The sequence below is a fragment of the Glycine max genome, chromosome 10, assembly GCF_000004515.6.
Source record: "Glycine max cultivar Williams 82 chromosome 10, Glycine_max_v4.0, whole genome shotgun sequence".
In the NCBI taxonomy this organism is placed as follows: Eukaryota; Viridiplantae; Streptophyta; class Magnoliopsida; order Fabales; family Fabaceae; genus Glycine; species Glycine max.
In genome coordinates, this window is record NC_038246.2 from 11,626,923 (window position 1) to 11,646,483 (window position 19,561).

Here is a 19,561-nt window from a genome sequence, read left to right on the forward strand (position 1 = left end):
TCACTGAAAATAAACAACATAAGAATTATATGTAGTTTGTGTGGGAGCTTTACACAGCAAATGTTATGTCAGTGTTGCCTTCAATTTGTTTAGTTGGAAGTGTAACGTGGTGCGCTGTGGTGCCACTAATTTATTTCCAAATTATTGAGTGACACCAACTTGATAGAGTGTTGAGACAATTTGGAATGCAACAACCAATTCTAAGGTGTCCTTCGCAACCCTTTAATATTCATGACATAACATTGAAAGGAAAACATGATGAAAATTAGGGGTAATTGTTAGGTCCAATGATCAATCAATGGAACAATCGAGTTGATTTTAGGGTCGACGGTTATCCTCGACAAGAAGGCCTAATGAGCTTTAACTCCGATTATATGATGATGTGGTAAAGGCGAAAACGAAAATGTTTGTTGACCCTAAAAATGCAAACACAACTACATTGGTATTTTTTAATTTTTTTCTTAATATTTAAGTTCAAATTATTTATGAAATTTTAGTCCATTAATTTGAACACCTAATAATTGCAAAGTTGCAAAGACATTACGGTACATGGTGTCTCCACAAGGGAGAAATACATGGAAAGTGGATGATCTAGTGCCGTATGTGGAGAAAATAACCATTTTATCTGAAGAGCAAGAGAGAATCACTGAACCTTTATCACATGGTCCACCAACAGAACATGAATTTCCAGCACAAGAGTTTAATATTCTTCAATCAAGAGTTAAAACTCAAGGCATAGCCAGACGAAGGGAGGCTGTTGAAGCGGAACCATATGTGTACCCACATATGGTAGAGCGTGGTCATGGAATGTATTACACACCACTAACATTTTCTCAGTATCCGACACAAATGTATCAGTATCCATTCGAAGGTCATCAAAGTGATACTTTTGCAAGCAAACATTCATTAGGTGGTGATGCGGAGACATATCCCAATTTTTCATGGCCTACTATGACCCTTTCATATCAACATGATGCTCCAATTCCAACACCTAATGCCCCATTAGGTACTCAATGAAATGTACCCGGAACAATACCTGATATGGATGAATTATTAGGTGTTGATTTACATCACCAATTCTCTGCTTAGGCTGATCAAGTTGAAGAGGGGAGACATCGTGGCAGAAGAAATCTTGATAGACAAGCACGAAGATGAGAACGCCTATGCGACACATCCTCATGTCATCACGGACATCATGACTATTGATTTTCGTATTACTATTTAAATATTTTACTATATGTTTTTAATTTAAATTTTAGACTTCTATTATCGTTGTTATGAATATTTAGTAATGGATGCAGTTTATGTCGTGCACAAAAATATAATAATAAATAATTTTAAAAACAAATTGATCATGGATAGCTACCATTTCATTGAAGTAGACAAACAAAATACATAAATCAATTAATTTGACAACTTCCACATTCAGATTGCATTGGACATCGATGCCTGTTGTATCCTTCTCTTCCACTACATTTTTGTCGGTGCTCAAATGGTTCGAGCCAATCCATCTCATTCCTTATCCTTGTTGATTTTGGCCGACCTTTCACACGAATTGTACTTGGATCAGGAATAAGTGTCCATGAGTCATTAGAAGAAGGAATTGCCGCTTCATTCCTAATCCTAAGAGGCCACCATTGTGCGGAATAAGCTTTTAAGATGTGGTCATTTGTGTAAACATCTACATATTGGAAATAGTTCATGCTCACGTAACCACATGCAGCAATAATGTGTGAACATGGATAGTGAAGTGCAAAATACTTTCCGCATTAACAATAATGGTCATTCAAGTTAACTGCCAACTTTTGTCCGCCACGTTGCGTTATAGGATTGAAGGTCTCTTCTACTTCAAACCTTGTCGAGTGGATATCATAGATGCGAACGATGTGCGAACAAGCTTGTTCTTGATTTTTTTGAAGTTCTTTAACAACCTTAGAACAATATATTTGTCCAGCATTTAATTGTTTTTGGGCTTGGCGACCATGATTAACAAAGTACTTTCGACACCTACTATATGTTGATTGCACCAAAGTTGTTATCGGTATGTTGCGACAATCCTTCAATACCTTATTTACACATTCTGAGAGGTTAGTTGTCATATGACCATATCTACGTCCTTCTTTATTATAAGTCATGATCCATTTTTCCTTTGAAATGCGATCAATCCATGTTGTTATGTAAATACAGATAAATGAATTCCAACTCGTTGAGAATCACTGCAATCATGTCATTGGTACTGGTACAAATTCCATGGAATCAAGCATATGTCCACTTTATATATAAGGCTTCATGACATATCATGTGATGTTGAATACTGGTTGGGTTTATAAATTTTATACCTATTTGCCCCCCCCCCCCCCCCCCCCCAAAAAAAAAAAAACATGTACTCAACCTAAAAGAGAGGGTATCCTAGAACCCTGATGAACCCACTATTTGCTGAAATTATGTAATAGGATCTTGGGAGAACCACACCACAAATGCTTGGAGAGCCCATAGCCTTATAAACCCCACACTAGAATCCCATAATAGAACCAACTAGTAAAAGAGAGAGAGAAAAGTGAAGATCACTCTACTTGCCCGTTGGTTAGAAGTTAGAACCCTCTGTTGGTATCCCTTTCCGATACACTGACAACCAGCTCTGCTACCAATTGATAAGTACCCAAGCACATGGAGAACCCACCCTTAAAATTTGTTAAGGGAGAGAACCAAGCACTTAAATACTCCATCAAGCCTCCCATACTACTTAATATTGAACTTGGACACCCCATAATGCCCAAGTCTGATAGAGGACCTAAGGATTGATAAGGTTCTTGTGTTGAACCTTAAATTCATCTCAAGGAATTCCGATTCTTAGTGATGAATTCTCCTCAACTTATCAACCCTTAGGGATTGTGGTATTGTTCTTTCTATTTCTTGCCTCAATCCATATTTTTTCCTTTTTCTTCTACAAAATTTCCTAGGTTTTTACCTATTTGAGATGCTGAAATTTGATCCATAGAGGAGTTCACATGCCCTTAGAAAAGTTAGAGTAACTGCTGCCATTTACCGGGGCTTCCATTCAAAGCTCATAACACTTCTCCTTCCGACTTTCCAGCAACGGGCAGGTGTCAAACTCTATACATCATGTTACACTTAACAGAGTCCTGTGTTTTTAATAAACAGTCGCTACCCCCTGCTAATCAAAAGATAGGAGAGCACCCCTGGCCCTATCAGTTGTGCAACCCAATTTGCCCAAACATGATTTTGTAACCTTAGCAAGATAAAAAATAATTATTGGTACTAATTTATATACTAGAACGTAGAGTAAATTCAAATAGTATACCAAAGCATACTGACTATTTATACTCCTCCCATACCAATAATCTGTAAGATCATGTACCGCGTATCCATACAACATATTGAAAGTATTGTGAACCCAGTAACTCATGATTATCTAGATGATGCCATGGCAGCACTAAAGAGGGGCAGGAATTCATATTCAACAGCAAAAAGAGACAGAATAAAGGATGAAAAAAGGACGTGTTGAGCAAAAACAAACTAACACTGGAATCATGGTTGCTACCAAAAAAGCAGTCAACATATATAGATTAAAGGCCTGCCAACAATTGTGTTGGAGCTACCAAAAAACTGTTGGGTTGCTAAGCAAGAGTTTCTCAGGAAACGCATCACTGCTGAAGATGGGTGGTGGTGTTAGTGTGAATGAACAGAGAAGCAAACTTGTCCATAATTCTTTGCAGAATGAAGCGTAGTCTAACAAAAAGGAAGGCATAACAGGATTTAATGGTTTGTTTAGCCATACAGGCCATGACAGCCATCATTACTCTGCTATTTTCTTGCAATTCAAGCTGCTATTGCCACTCCACAAAAATGTAATGTGACAATACACTAAAGCAAAATTTCCTAAGTGATGGCCATAGGAATTCTATGATTTGTATCCTTAAATACATTATAGGAGTCTCATACAATGAATCATCTATTAAACTATAGGGTCTACACAAATTGTCAAATATTTAAATGTTGATTAGGCCGATGCTCCTACTAATAGGCAAACAATCCACTTCTAGGTATTATATACTCATCATAATGGAGTCAAATATCAAGTGAAGAAGTAGAATACCAGCTCATGGTATCCATCCCTTACAAACTCATTTTTCCAAAAGCAACAACTTAAGGAGCTTCAATTAAGGGAGACATCTTTTCACAAAATCTTTAAGAGATCCTTGGATAAGTTATCTTTGCAACAAGCTTGGTGCATATGACCCTTATGTCTCCATTCGAGAGGGACATCTAGACACACACACACACACATATATATAATAAAAGGTTACTAGGAAAAAATATCTGACCTGATGCCAATTGAACATTTTCTTCAGCTATAGGTTCACTTGCTCCTGCTCCCGTGTCAAAAAGTTCAAGTTTCTTGTTACCAAGGGTATTCATGTACCTATCAATATCATTATCAATCATCAAATCAAAGTAATAATATCAAGTTATAAATCCTCCTTTCAAATGGCCAAAAGGAGTATGCTTCTACTTAGGTGTTAAAAATCAAAAAGAAAAAATTAAGTTTGAATTATTGGTTCACCTAATACCAACAGTGAATTTTTATCATGATTTTGGAAGTTGAACATGCTAACACAGAAAATTGGTATTAATCATAAAATTTGTTCTAAAACCTTCACCCAAACCAAGTACAACTGTATGTTAATGAAACAGTTCTATTAGTTAGCAGAAACACAACTATATGGATGAACTTACGTTTTTCTCAATGCCACATATGAGTTTAGTTCCTTGATCTGCAAGTGAAATGTATATGAGAAAACATAAAGAATAAGTTGCCTATGTGCAAGGCATGCCAATATGCAATTTATGACTGTGTATCCATTAATAATATTATATCCCCTCCCCCTGTCCACAAAATTGATATGCCTGCCAGATTTGCTGAGGAAATGGAAACTTAAGAGGTGTCCAAAATGGAGGTTGATATGATCAGAGTAGTAGCATCTATGGAGAAAAAGATGAGTGTGCAGAAAGCAACAGTAAAAGAATTGTTAATGCAAATTGCAACATTAAAAAAAAAAAAAACAGAGAACTCATCAGTCATCACAGTATCACCTCATAAGCTGGAAAGGAACGAGTTAAAGGAAAAATCTAGAATAGTTGGGAAGAAGAGGATATATATTGAAATTGACAAGGAGAAACATTTTCAAAATATGGAAATGGAGAACTTAGCCAATTAATGGTACTCCCGACTTCAATGGGACAATCTATAAAGCTCTGTAAAGACTCCAAGTATGCAACAGGACTGTTCCTTAACAAAAGAAGTCCACAAGAAGAGGAAACGTTTGATCCAATACAGGTTTACATATAAAAAAATTCTCTCACCAACAAGAAACCAAATGGACTGTTTAATCTGAAGCACCTTCCAACTCCATTAACCAAGTTTCACATAATTCTGCAACACCAGACATGAATCTACTCATCGCAGCATACAAGAATAAGATTATAACATCTAAGAACCAACTATAGCTTTTATAAACCATTCATTATTCAGTCCAACTCTTACAATGTTTTTACCTTCCAATAGAAAATCATCAACCCCTAAATTCCCCAAAATAAATATATAAATAAAACTACTCCATTGACCATGATCATCAAATGCCATTGAGAATCATTTAATCATGCAAATTATTAATTAATTAGTCAAAAGTTGAAAACATTATAATGTTGAATGTCAAATTTACAATCCATGGAAGACATTGCATTTCATTCAAAATTTTGCAGAGCCATTGCCCCATATAAAAAAGACAGATTTTGGGTACTGACCATTGATTGTTTTTCATCATTGAGTTGCTTGTTCACTTCTGGGAGATTCCTCCCATCTTCATCTTTAATTTCACGATCAAATTCCTTTATCAGCCTGGAACAAGATAATATACTTCATGTCTCATGAATGCAGGGCATGTATTGAATAAGGAAATTGAAAAATAGGTCAAAATCAATTGTAATTTTACTTTCTTCACCACTAGCACATGGCAAAAGGCAAGTGAATTGTGAAAGAAAAATTTTGGACAGCACATAACTACAATGACGAAAGAAATATCAAGTTTTAACATTGCTGTATGCTTCCTATATCATCATCATTCAAAACCTGGAATGTTTGCATGGGGATAGGATGTAAATTTCAATTACTCCCTCGGGTCCTTTTTATAAGACCCAAATTAGAAGTTAGGTTGGTCCTCTTTATAAGAAACATTCTAGAATGTCTCTTGCATTAATTATGGGTCATTTTTCTGAGTTCGTTTTTCTAACTTTGTCTTGTATAAATAACATTTTGAGGACTCAATCAACTTACTTTGACTATTCACATGCATAGCCAATAAAAATTAAAGCAATAAAATATATTAATGATGGAAGAGATTAAGAGAATAAAAACTAATAAAAATATTTAAAAAGAAGTAAAAGTACGTCTCATTAATGTTAGAGATAATTTTGAAAAAATACATAAATTCAAGACAAATTTAATACCATTAAGTATTAACTACATTAACTAATTTCCTTAATCTTGATAAATTAGTTAATTTGGTCTTATAGAAAGGACTCGAGGGAGTACCAAACTCTTAATGAGAATTAGTTGAAAAAAAAAAGTCCACCATGCTAGGGAATATGGAACAGAAAACAGATTAATTTGATATTTAGGATGGAATCTGCATTGTAGAAACTCTAGAGAAGAGAAAAGGTATTCGTATATTGCATTTAGAGAATATTACAAAAGTCACTGAGATCTCTTACCGGAGCAGTATTTATACTGCTGAGATTCAGTTGTAACTGAAATCTAACTAAAGCAAACTGTCAACCAACTACAGTTATAAAACGAACCAAAGTTAGTTACTCATATACACTTGCATGCATTTCCTTACTCAGAGTTTAGTTGCTACCAAGAGATACTAAGACGATGACAATATAAATCATGACTTACCTTTTGCACTCCCTCATCTTGTCTGTAAGTTCTTCCAGCTGCTTACTTTGTCTATTGGAATCTTTAATCTTATCCAGCCTCTCGAAGCCATTTCTGGATACACATTGAAATACCAAATTCTAAGATAAAATTTTACAATGACATGAGGTCAAACCATAATGATGATGGAGGTTTCCCTGGTGCCCTTTCTTTTTATGAGGATTCTGGTACTCTACTTAGTAGCCAATATTTGACCACGTGTCTTACATAGTTGAAATGAAAATACAATTAAATTAATTTTCTTCATTAGCTTTCATATTTTATATTCAGTTGATCTTTAGTTTTGAGTATCAAAATATTATTTATTGTATATATATGTGTGTGTATGTTTGTCTATGAGTGTGTGTGAACTCTTTTTGTTGAGAAAAACTCAAGTCCCACATCGGCTAGAGATAAGACTACAATAGAATATATAAGTGGTAGGCAATCCTCACCCTAGAAGTTAGTTTTTGGGGTTGAGTTAGACCCAAACCCACATTCTAAGAGCCATGTTATCCACGCACCAAGCCTTAAAAAGTGTTGGGTGTGAGGGAGTGTATTGGGAAAAATCCAAGTCCCACATTGGCTAGAGATAGTGTCAAGATAGAGTATATAAGTGAAGGGCAACCCTCATCCTCCACGTGGGAGACAACTCTCACCTTATGAGCTAGCTTTTGGGGTTGAGTTAGGTCCAAACCCACATTCAGGCTCTAATCATCTTCTCCAATCCCAACATAATCATCATCGTTATTATCATATGGTAGTGGAGTATCTCCCTCTCCCTCTTCCCCATCAAATGTCTCAAAATTGATCATGATTTCTTCTTCTTCAGATTCAAGATCAATATTCTCCTCAAAATCTAGATCCTCATCATTTTCTTGGACTGCTTTTTGCTTCCTTGATGAAGATCCAACAACCATTGCCTGTTTTTTAGAAGTTTCGGCAGCAGCAGCACTTGTTGTTTTTTGCTTTTTCCGCCTAGTATACATCCTACACTCCAACCCCCGAAGCCTTTGCTTTTTCCGCCTAGTATACATCCTACACTCCTACACTCCATCCTTCATTGTTGTTGAAAGACTTGATAATTATTTCTTTTACCTTGTCCATTGCTTCATAAATATAGCCCATGGCTGGTTTCCTTTCACCATCCACAAGACGAAGCACTTTCACAAGTGGAGCCATGACTTAAAGAGTGTAAACCACACTATTCCAAAAAAAGGCATGAGCACTACCTTTGTAGCTTCTTTTCCCTTAGGCTCCTTAGATAGCTTGTTCAAGGTCCATTCATCAGAAGTAAACATCTTTCTAATATTGGCTTTCTCTTTATGGAGCCTTTCTAAGGTTAGATAAGAAGTGGCAAATCTAGTAATAGCATGTCTCACCAATTCCCTCTTGTTTATAAAATTTCTCAACAAACTTAAGGTACTAGAATGGGCATAGATAAATCCAACTAGATTAATTTCCTTTCTAATTGTCTTCCTTATCAAGGGAAGCTTCCCAATATCTTCAAGCATCAAATCAATACAATAAGTTGCACCAGGTGTCCAATAAATATGTTTCCTTTTCTCCTCCAACAACTTACCCGCTAAAACATAGTTGCTCCCATTATCGGTTACAACTTGAACAGCATTCTCTTCTCCAACTTCCTCCACAATGGCATCAAGTAACTCAAAAATCTTTTCATTTGTCTTTAAAAAATCAAAGCCATCAACAAACTTCAAAAACATGATACCAACTTAAGAGTTAATCAAAAAATTAATGATGCATCTTTGTTTCCGATCAGTCCATGCATCGAACATAATAGTACAACCATACTTGACCCATTGCTCCCTGTGGCCTTTCATCAAATTTTTAGTATATTCAACTTTCTTCTTCAGGAGTGGAACTCTAATGTCATGATAGCTAGGAATGGGCAAATGTGGCTCATATTGACGAATGGCTGCAACCATATTCTCAAAGCTTTTCAATTTAATGAGGTTGAATGACAAACCGCTTGGTACCAAAAGCGAGCAATATGTTTATGCACCTTCAATACTTCATTCTTATCCATTGACTCTCTTATGTTCATTTGCCTCAACATCTCCATTTTTCTCTGATTGATTGCATTTTCTGGATTCTTACAAAATTTGTCCATTGGTCCTTTTTTAGTCCCACACTTTGTCTTTGCACTTGCAGTAGCATTACAAGAGTCTGCAAACTCATCATCTTCACTTCCATCACATCCAACTGGTTCACCAAATTCAAAATCTCTTATATTTGTCATATTACCACTGCCAGAAGTACTGTAAGTGGTCCCACTTTTTTTGGTAGTCATATATTCCTTCAACTCTTCGACTACATTTGGTGGAGTTTTCTTACAAGATGCAATGTTACCCGACTTCCCAATCAGGTGTTGTTTGGCTCTGGTTATTCCTCCCTTTGTGATTTTTCCACAGAAATTACAAACAATTGTGTTTGTTTCTCCTTCCACCAGTGGATGACAATATTTCCAACCTGGGTCTGTCTTATTTTTCCTCGTTGCACTTGTAGTAGCAACATCGGATGATGGTTCAGCCATTTAAAAGAGGACTGAACAGAAAAAAAATTATGGTGTCAAATAGAATAAAAAAATAAAAAAGGGACTGTCAAAAGTAAAAAGAAAGTGTCAAATAGAAAAAGGAAAAAAGAAAAGGTAAGGAGTGTCAAACAGCAAAAACAAAATTAAAAAAAAAATTAAAGCTAGCACGCACCACTTCGTAAACGCCGCGATGTTCACTGCCTTCGTGAGGGTAGTCGCCGCCGTTCGTGCTGGTGCTTGTCACCACCGTGGGGTCGTCGTTGCTGGCTGCGTTCTGCGTGCGGGGGGTCGCGACTGGGTGCAGGGGTTGCACTTTTAGTTGGAGGAGGGCTGCGTTCTGAGTTCTGATTCAACCTGCGTGGGAGGGGAGGACTGCGCTTTTGATTAACTTACTGGGTAGGGTTGGGTCAGGTCAGCCCAACTCCTACCGCGGAAAAAAACAAAAAAAATGTTATTTCAGCCATGCCGCCATAATCGCCATGATTGCCATGGCTATGGCGGCCGCCATGGCGCCGTCATTCGCAACCCGCCACGCCACCGCTATTCGGTGGCGTTTTTTCAAGAAACCGTCACGCCTTTCCGTCATGGCCGCCATTTGACAACACTGGTCCCAACAAATCAAATAATATTTTCATCAATATAATGATTGATTTAAATAAATAAAAAATCGATGTAATATACTTCGTTATAATTTAAAATATGTCACCACACCGTCTTTCTTTATTGATATTGTTAAACAACCAATATAGATTTTCAACGTGAAATGTCATCTTTGTAGTATTGTTAGCCTTAACTCAATCACACTAAGGTATCTTCCCGTGTCCCTAGGAGACAAACTAATTACTTTTCTATTAGGAAATAAACAACTTAAATGATTAACATAGTGTTAGAAACAATGTTATAAAACTCAAACCAATGATTGACTTTATAGAATACTATGTCAATGGGTTACAACCTGAATTAATTAGTGAGTTATTAGTTGAATTTTATGATCTAGACTTATACACTTTTTTTCCCCAAATATATATCAACAAATCCATACAGTGTAGTGGTCTAAATTTTGTACGCTATTAGGTGCTATGTTAATTTGATCCTTGCCTACTTTAATACCGCTTGCTTTGTACACGAAAGAGTAAAACAAGAAAAAGCTAGCAACCAGGGACTGAGTCAGCCCCCCTCCCGGGGGGAATGTATACATATATAAATTTATACGAAATATTATTAATCTATATATTATAAAACATTAATTACAATAACAATATATATAAAATATATCTTTTTGAATTTTTCATAACATAAAAAATAGATTTAAATATATTTTTTGTTCTTACAATTTAGTATTTTTTTCATTTTTGTCCCTGTAATTTTAATCATTATACAATGTGTTTGTTTTATTTTTTATTCTTAAAAAGCTTTAAATAGTGCTTTGAATAGTAAAAAAAATGTTATGTAAAATTCTTTAAGAACGAAAATGAAAAAAATACTAAATTGTAAAGATAAAAAAGATATTCAAGCCTATAAGTATCTATAATTAAATTTACACTCAAATTTTCAAATCAAGTTTATAATAAATTTTCTTTGTTGACGAAAGTTAATAAATAAATTTTAATTTTCAAATCAATTAAAACTAAATCATTATAAATGAAAGACTAATAAAGTTATTTGATTTCTAAAAAAATTAAAGTTATCTTATTGCAAATGAAACTATTTTTAACTTTTAAAATAACAATAACTAATTATAAAAATAAAATATTACTTGAACAATTACAATTGAAATTTGTATCTTATATAAGTTAAAAAGAATGCAATTATCTCTACTTTAAAGTCTATAAAGAAAAAAATAAAAAAATTATTTAAAATAAGAAAAATGTCATTATGTTAAATACTGTTATCTACAAAATTAAATCTTATTAAATAAAAAATAATTTTAAAAATATAATCTATATATATACCAAAAAAATATTGCAAAAAATTAGGGGAAGTATCTTTTTGCTGGGAACATCATCAACAAAAAATTATTATGTTCACTATTTTTCATCCACCGATGTAGAAAATTATCCAGTTTTCCGTTCTCGTATGAGGCCGGAAAGTTTATTGGCAATAGGTTGGCAGAAGAATTTTGAAGGGTTATTTGATTCATTTTTTTTATAGTTTTATTCATAAATTAATATTAATTTATCTTCGAATAAATTTGTTTATTTTCTTTGTTTCTATCCAATATTTTTTTAATAGAAACTAAGAAAAAAAGAAAATAAATTATTATTTGAATATTCTTGAACCCAACTAGAAAACGGATCCAATACTTCAAAAAAGAATTAAGCTTAGAATCATATGAATGAAAATCTCATGCAAGCACGAACATCCATCCCTCACACATAGGACTCTGGAGGGGAGAAGGCACGGGTACTAATCCCCTTTTCTTAAAATTTCTCATGTACATTATTAAGTAAAATCAAGTAAAATTAAGTAAAGTTATTTCTCACGGATTTCTGGATCTATCCATCCAAGAGCACGATAGAAAGTTATTATTACATAGACTATATTGATTTAAGAAAAAGAAAAAAAGTTATTACATAGAGGTGTTTTAACCTAGTTTGATGACATCAACATCAAATCAATAACATATGATTCTAAGAATTAACTCAAATTGGTTAGTACACCAAAAATAAAAAAAAAACTAGAATTGGTTATAAGTTTTTGTTCCTAATCCATCTGACCAATTAGTTTAATAACACTAGTTAGAACTTAAAACATTCGAAATACACACTTGAATCTTGAATGGACTAATCATACACAGTTTTTAGGCTGGTATCTGAGGCTTAATAATAATAATAATAATAATAATAATAATAATAATAATAATAATTATTATTATTATTATTATTATTAGGTTAAACTACTCATTTGGTTCCTATAGTTTCATGATTCTTACCTTTTTAGTCCATATAGTTTGAAAGTGGTCTTTTTAGTTCCTATAGTTTATATTTTAATTCTCATTTAGTCCTTATAGTTTAAAAGTGTTCTTTTTAGTCTTTATAGTTTGTATTTTAATTCTGTAATTTAAAAACTATAGGGACTAAAAAAGTAAAAATCATGAAACTATGAGGACTAAAAAGACCACTCTCAAACTATATGGATTAAAAAAGTAAGAATCATGAAACTATAGGATCAAATGAGTGATTTAACCTTATTATTATTATCATTTAAGGAAATGCAGTTTGTATAAAATGTTAAGAATTTAAATTTAAGCAATTTAACTTTTTTTACAAGACTATTATTTTTTTTTGTAGATCATTTTTATGTTTTTTTTGTGATTTTAAGTAAATATTTACAATATTAAAAGAAAAAAATGATCAATTTTTATCTTAGCAAATTTCTATAATAAAATTAATGTTAAGTAAATATTTTAAAAATGAATACGTAGATAATTTTTTTTTTAAAAAAATTATGTTTTTAAAATTTATAAAATGAAAATAATTAATATTAATATTGTTAAAATAACAACAAAGACCCGTGCAATCCACGGTTCTAAATCTAACCCGATTGGATGTGGATCAGTCGTTACTCGTTAACGTACGCCTTCAATAAATAGGAAACTATAAAATAAATTTGATCAAATCAATGAAATGCTAAAAGATTTTCAACTCGTGTGTTTTTTATTTAATATATATTTATGAATGTATAAGTAGTTTCATAATCAGTAGAGATATTATTATTCATCAAATGTCCACATCATGTCATATAAAATATTCCGTGGATGGAAAACGGGAAAAGTGACCAAATTCAAATTCCATTCGAATTCAACTTTTCATAAACTATAGGATTTATAATACGTAAAGTAAAAACGAGAGTATTTATTTGACATTAATTTGAAATAAAATAAATTTATAAGATATTTTTATTAAGTTAAAGGTGAATAAAGCTTTACTTTCTAATTATTTTATACAAAAAATATATGGATGATAATTAGTGTATAAATCAATGATAATAAATATTTCTAATTAGTGTTTTTTTTTACTGAATCTAATTAGTGTACCTAAAAGTAACAATATTGAATGAAAATGTATAGTTAAACATTTTCAAATATTAATAAGTAGTGGTTTTTTTGTGTGAATATATTAGTAAGTAGTGGTGAGCATTACTCAATCCGGTCCATTAACTTTTTTTACATGAAATTGAGAGATGTGCTAAGACCAATTGAAGGGAGCAATCCTAATTATAGATTGACACTACAACCTTTAATAGCCAAAATAACACATTCCAATATGAAGTGTCTTTGCACAACATGTGCAATATAGTCTCCAAGTGTCCTTCTAGGATGTTCTTCTTCCGCCATTTCAGGCTCCTCAAAGATAGGAAGAGGTAAGAGTAATGGCAAGTGTGGTGGAGGTGTAGGTTGTGGTTGTGTGGTGAAGAAGATGAAGCTTGTCGAGTTCTTTTCTTAGCCCTATTCTCTTTTTGCTTTTGCTTCTTCCTTAAGGCATTGTTTCTTCTACAAGTTCTTCGAATCTCTTGATCCAAAGGGACTAGATCTTCTTAAGAAACTCTACCTCATACATGGAACAAAGCAACTAAAGAACATGTTAGCAAAGTACTCAAGAGTAATACAAAAACAGAATTTAAAAGCAAAGAATTGAAGAATAATGAATCATTGCATAGAATATGAAATTAGCATAAGTTGCCTAATACGAGAAACAAGTCCCCGACAATGATGCCAGAAAACTTATTACATCATTGACAAATGTACCAATTAGTGTAGTATTTTCAATAGTAAGTAGAAAGACTGTCTCCTCAAGGACTTGTTTGTACTAAGCTTTTTTGTGTAAACTCAACAACTGAGCAATGATAATTTCTTCTTTTGAGATAAGGTTGCAATAAATTGAAGTTCAGCTCTAAAATTAAACTACTAAAAATAAGGTACATTCCACAAAGACAATATATCAAACAGTTGATGTGCGGTAATTGGAAACAACAATTAAACAAACTAGTTAGGGTTTTTAGTGGTACTTGGCAAACATCTCGATAAAAAAAATGATTTTTATCTATTTAATGAGAACCATAACAATATCTCAATCCACTCAAGTCTTCTAACCTTGATTTCTCAAGTAAAAGAGGCTAAATCACTTAACTCTACTCCTAACTCCTAAGCAAGTTAAGTTAAATGATTTATTTAAGAGAAAGGATTGCCAAGAGAATAATAAACATTACTTTATCCCCAAATGAAACATTCATTATATAGTATTCTCAAATCTCACTTTTAAAGCATTTTCTAATGACAATGAAACATACAAATAAGTGTTTGGGTGATCAAGCTAAGAACAAACATTAAAAGCAAAGAAATAACATTATTATTGAATAATCATTAAAAAGATAGTAGACATAGTTACATGAGATTTGCTAGTACACAAAATCCTCAACTTCAAAGAGATTAACTCCTCATTGTCATGAGAAGCTACCAAAACATACAAGGGAAAGTTATAAAAAAATGGAAGATTGGTGAAGGAAGTAAAAGAGAGTAAGTTCTTGAGTCTCTAACCGCTACACACGCAACCCTAGATTGATATTGAATGTCTCCAATGATGAGTGGATCCAAATTCCATGCAATATCTTTGTTTTGTTGTTTCCTCATTAAAGCACACTAAGTGAATTTTTCATGGGATCACTTTTTTTCTTCTTCCAAAGAGGTTGCCTCACTCAACGAGCCTTGATGTTGTTGACATGGCTTCTTCAAGCGAAATCTGCTAAGAGAGATAGACTTCTCGCTTAGCCACCAGCTATCACGTGTCTTCTTCTAATATGGTTTCCTAGTTAAGCTACTTGGCAAACTCATTGAGTGATCAATTTTCCCTCCCAAACCCTTAATTTCTTTCCAAGTGCACTAAAATGACTAAATCACTGTAAAAACATGTAAAAGCTAATATATTTCCTAAATTTTAACTATATGAAAATATCTAACTAATTATATATATTCTCTAACTTAAACAAGGGCAAACTTAGCTACGATTCAAGGAAAAGTGAGATAATTGTTGTGAAATAGATTGCAAATATAGGAATGCACAACCATTATCAAACTCCCTCAAACTTACAGCTTTACTTGTCCTCAAGAAAAAGTAAAATAAACTAAAATAAGTTAGATTAACGACAAGACTAAGGACTAGGATCAATTACAATTCCCAAAACATAAGCATGCTCACAAAAATAAAACAAGTTCACACGATCTCAAAATCACACTTGTTATGGTGATTTTGATATATAGAATCATAAAAGAAATGAACTCAAGAGTTCAAGGGATCAACAAGAATGGCAATTGGCAATGAAAAGATAAAAAATAAAATTCATTTCTCACAAGGCTAGTATTTTACTTAAGTACACAAGTGTTTCAGCTGCACATGATATTCAATCAATCCCAATTGGAATTACACAATCCCAACTTTGCATACCATCTCATTCAATGCAATTGCACACACACAACACGGATCCCTAAGGACTTTATTAAAGTTGTAATTTGGCTAGGCTACAAAGGAAAATTGTTTTTTTATATCCTAGAAATCAAAGCACCTAAGGATCTAGGAGAACACTAACTAATTTCCTTTTCAATTCATGAGACAAACAATTCCAAACACTGTTTCCCAACATTTTATTCACAAATTTAAAATAGCAACAACAACTTGAAATTGTTTTTGAATTTGATTGATTTTATATATTATTTTAAACATTGTAGCTTTCCCAAATGTGTATGCTTTTGTTTTACAACAATCCCTTGAGCATTACAAAACAAACTCCCCCAAATTTGGAACAAATTTGCCTCAAACCATATGATATGCTTTTCTATTCCCTAAAGTAAGGTAGACTTTTTTTTCCTTTTTAGGCTCAAGGATTCAAGTACAAACTCATTTATTGTTTTTGGGTCAAAGGTTAATGCAAGGGAATTCATAATTAAAAAGGTTTTTTTTTTTTTGCTTTAAATGGCTGAACATTTAATTAAAAACACACAATGCCTTAATCATATCCACATAATGGATGCACTTAAACAATCTTCAAAGAATCATGCAAAATCGAGTGTGCAAAACCAATGGAAAAATAAAATACAAATATATTTTACTTACAATTATTTTAAGTAGTTATGAAGGTACATCTCATTTTGGAGTTTATGTAGAATGACAAAAAAGAGTGATGGAAAGGAAAAAAAAGTAAAAGAAAAGAGAGAAAATGACATATGATGAGTGATATGTAATTGAAAATATAAAGAGAAATAAGAAGAAAATTCAATGAAAGAAAATATATAAAAATATGAACATAATTATTATATTAATATTCTATATTGTAACTCTACTTATAATCAACATAAAATTATTATAAAATTGAATTTATTTTTTTGGATTTATTTTGTTAGAAACATAATTTTATCTCAAAACAAATGGGCTAAAGAAAATAAGGTGACCTTAAATATCAAACTATTATGTAATACATAATTGCATGATAATGATTAATTATAACCTTGTAAAATTAATTTAACTTTTTAAAAAGGTTTAAGTCTCTAATTGGTTCTTGAAATATACTCAAAATTTTTTTTTGGGTCCCTAGTAAGATTTTTCTTGTCTTTTCGTCCTTGGATTTTTTTTTTTTAATTTTATATTTGATCCTTGCCATTAGGTTGGCTCTATTAAGTGTTGACACATGTGAAAATTTTTAAATTTTTTTGGTGGTTTTTAAAATTGGTTGTATTTATTTAAATAATTAAATTACAATTTTTTGTATTTTAAAATTTTCTAAAAACATTTAAATGCAACCACACCATGGACCAGTTGTTTTAAAACTTTAGATGTCATTTAAATAAATCAATAGCTAGGATATAAACTACTAATTATTATTAATTTAAAATTTGTAAATAATCAAGAAAATTGATTCTTGTTAACCCTAAACCTAAAGGCTTCTCCATCCTTTTGAATCATGACTGTTTACAAACCTTTCCTCGATGCTGATTCCAAACAGCACCCAAAAGCACCCTTTGAAGCCTTCGTTGCAGGCTCGACACCCCCCTTAGAAACTCGACTCCAAATATGCGTGGTATTCTGTTCTCAGTACATGTTTTTGGGTTTCTTGAGACCCCTAACTCATATCACCAACTTCAAGTTCACTTCTCAACCAATCACATTTCCCACTCGGATGAGGTTGACACATCACCTCACTCACCTTCATGTTGGCTCATGATCTAGGAAAGTGTACCTAATCTAGTAGTAAAGAAACAATAAGTATTATGTATTGTATTCACAAAGACTTGGTGTAATATTTATGAATTGAGCAAAAAATGTAATCTAAAACATTCACTGCAGTGTGTTGTCAATTTGTTTTAGTGAGTGAGACAATGTTTTTCAGTTTTTAAAAGAGAATTTTGTTGTAGCAAGACCCGAGTTTGCTATAGCGAGAAAAGAACAATTGGTGGATTTTGAAAAAAAATTGGAGCAAAAATGGAAATCAAAGAAAAAAGGCATTGCTGACTTGAATTCCATAGCATTCAACATATGGAAGTCAATTTCTAATCATTTTCCTAGTTCAATGCAACCAAGATTCAGCTCAATTGATTAATCCTAATTCCTTAGGTGATTAATCTTTTATTCCTAAGCTAAATTCCTAATTCCTTAGGTAACTTAACCAAGAACTCAGAACATGAACAATGAATCTCTTCAATGCAAAAATTGATTTCATTCCTAAAATTAAGCTCTCACACAATTCCAATTCAAATCTAGAATCAATTTTTTTCAACACAATTCAATTCCTAAAAGCTAGTTTGATCAAGCCTAAGCATGCATTTAAGCAAATATTTGGAATATGATCACATGTATAACAAAGAAAATAAATCAGAAAATGAAGAATCACATACTTGGTTACTATTTCATTCAATTAACAACTTCAATGTTTAGCTCCAATGGATCTTGATTTGGTCTAAAATAACATTAAAATCAAAAGTTACAATAGAGAGAGAGAGAGAGAGAGAGAGAGAGGAAAAAATGCAAATCTATAAGTCTGAATCGAAAAAATGACAAAAGGTGCCAATTATGATGTTACAAGTTCTTTTAGTTAGAGCCAAATCTATATATTTTTTCTGTCACATTAGACTCTCATTGTAGCGAGGACACTTCTTGCTACAACAAGGCTTCATTTTTTGCAAATTATACTTCACTTGAATCTTCTTGCTCTATGACCATTTTCGCTATGGTGAGAGTTGTACTTAGTTGTACTTGTTGTGGCGAGTGCTTGCTCAATATCTTAGTCTTCAACATTCATATTCATTGTGGCAAGTCTTCACATTCATTCACTTGATAACTGGTCCTCTTTCACTGTGGTGAAGGGTCATCTAGCTATGGTCAGCTTAAGTTTGCAACTTATCAATCCTTTAAACTAAAAAATATCTTTGTAACATCAAAATTTAAAACAAAACAATAAAAACTCTCTTTTTTATTTTTCTGAAATGATTTTTATAATAGTTTATTCACAATAGCAACAATATATTAACAAAAATCCTAAAAAAGTTAGGCTAATTGCTCACAAAAAAAAGTTTGAGAAACAATTATCACCTCACCCACACACAACATTGTGGAAGGATAATAAAAGGGTCATCTTCAATTACCTTTGTGTTTTGGGTAGCATTGGGGTAGTTATGAAAAAATGGTCAAGGTTGTGACATCTTTAATTCAAGTGTTTGGACTTTTTTTTTTTGCTTTAATTGATGAGGTGCTTGTCATTGAAGGGAAAGTTAAATTTTTTGCCTTAATGAATCATCCTTGTGTTCCAATGATGTTTTTGTTTTTATTTTGGATTTTGGATTGTGAAGAGCTGCATGAGAGTTGGGGATTTGTGTACTAGATCTATTTTCTTAGAAAATGCATATGTATTATTGAGAAGAGTTGCATGAGATTTTGGATTGTAAATTATCTTTTCTTCCAAATTTTTTTTCAAGGTTAGTGCATATGTATTATTGTCAAGAGTTGGCATGAGGTTGTGGATTG

General features: G+C 32.5%; 1 pseudogene; it reads right to left on the reverse strand.

The window, feature by feature from the left end:
• Positions 1-1,400: 1,400 nt before the first annotated feature.
• LOC100780070 (novel plant SNARE 13-like) overlaps positions 1,401-19,561 on the reverse strand; it is a 49,024-nt pseudogene continuing 30,863 nt past the window's right edge.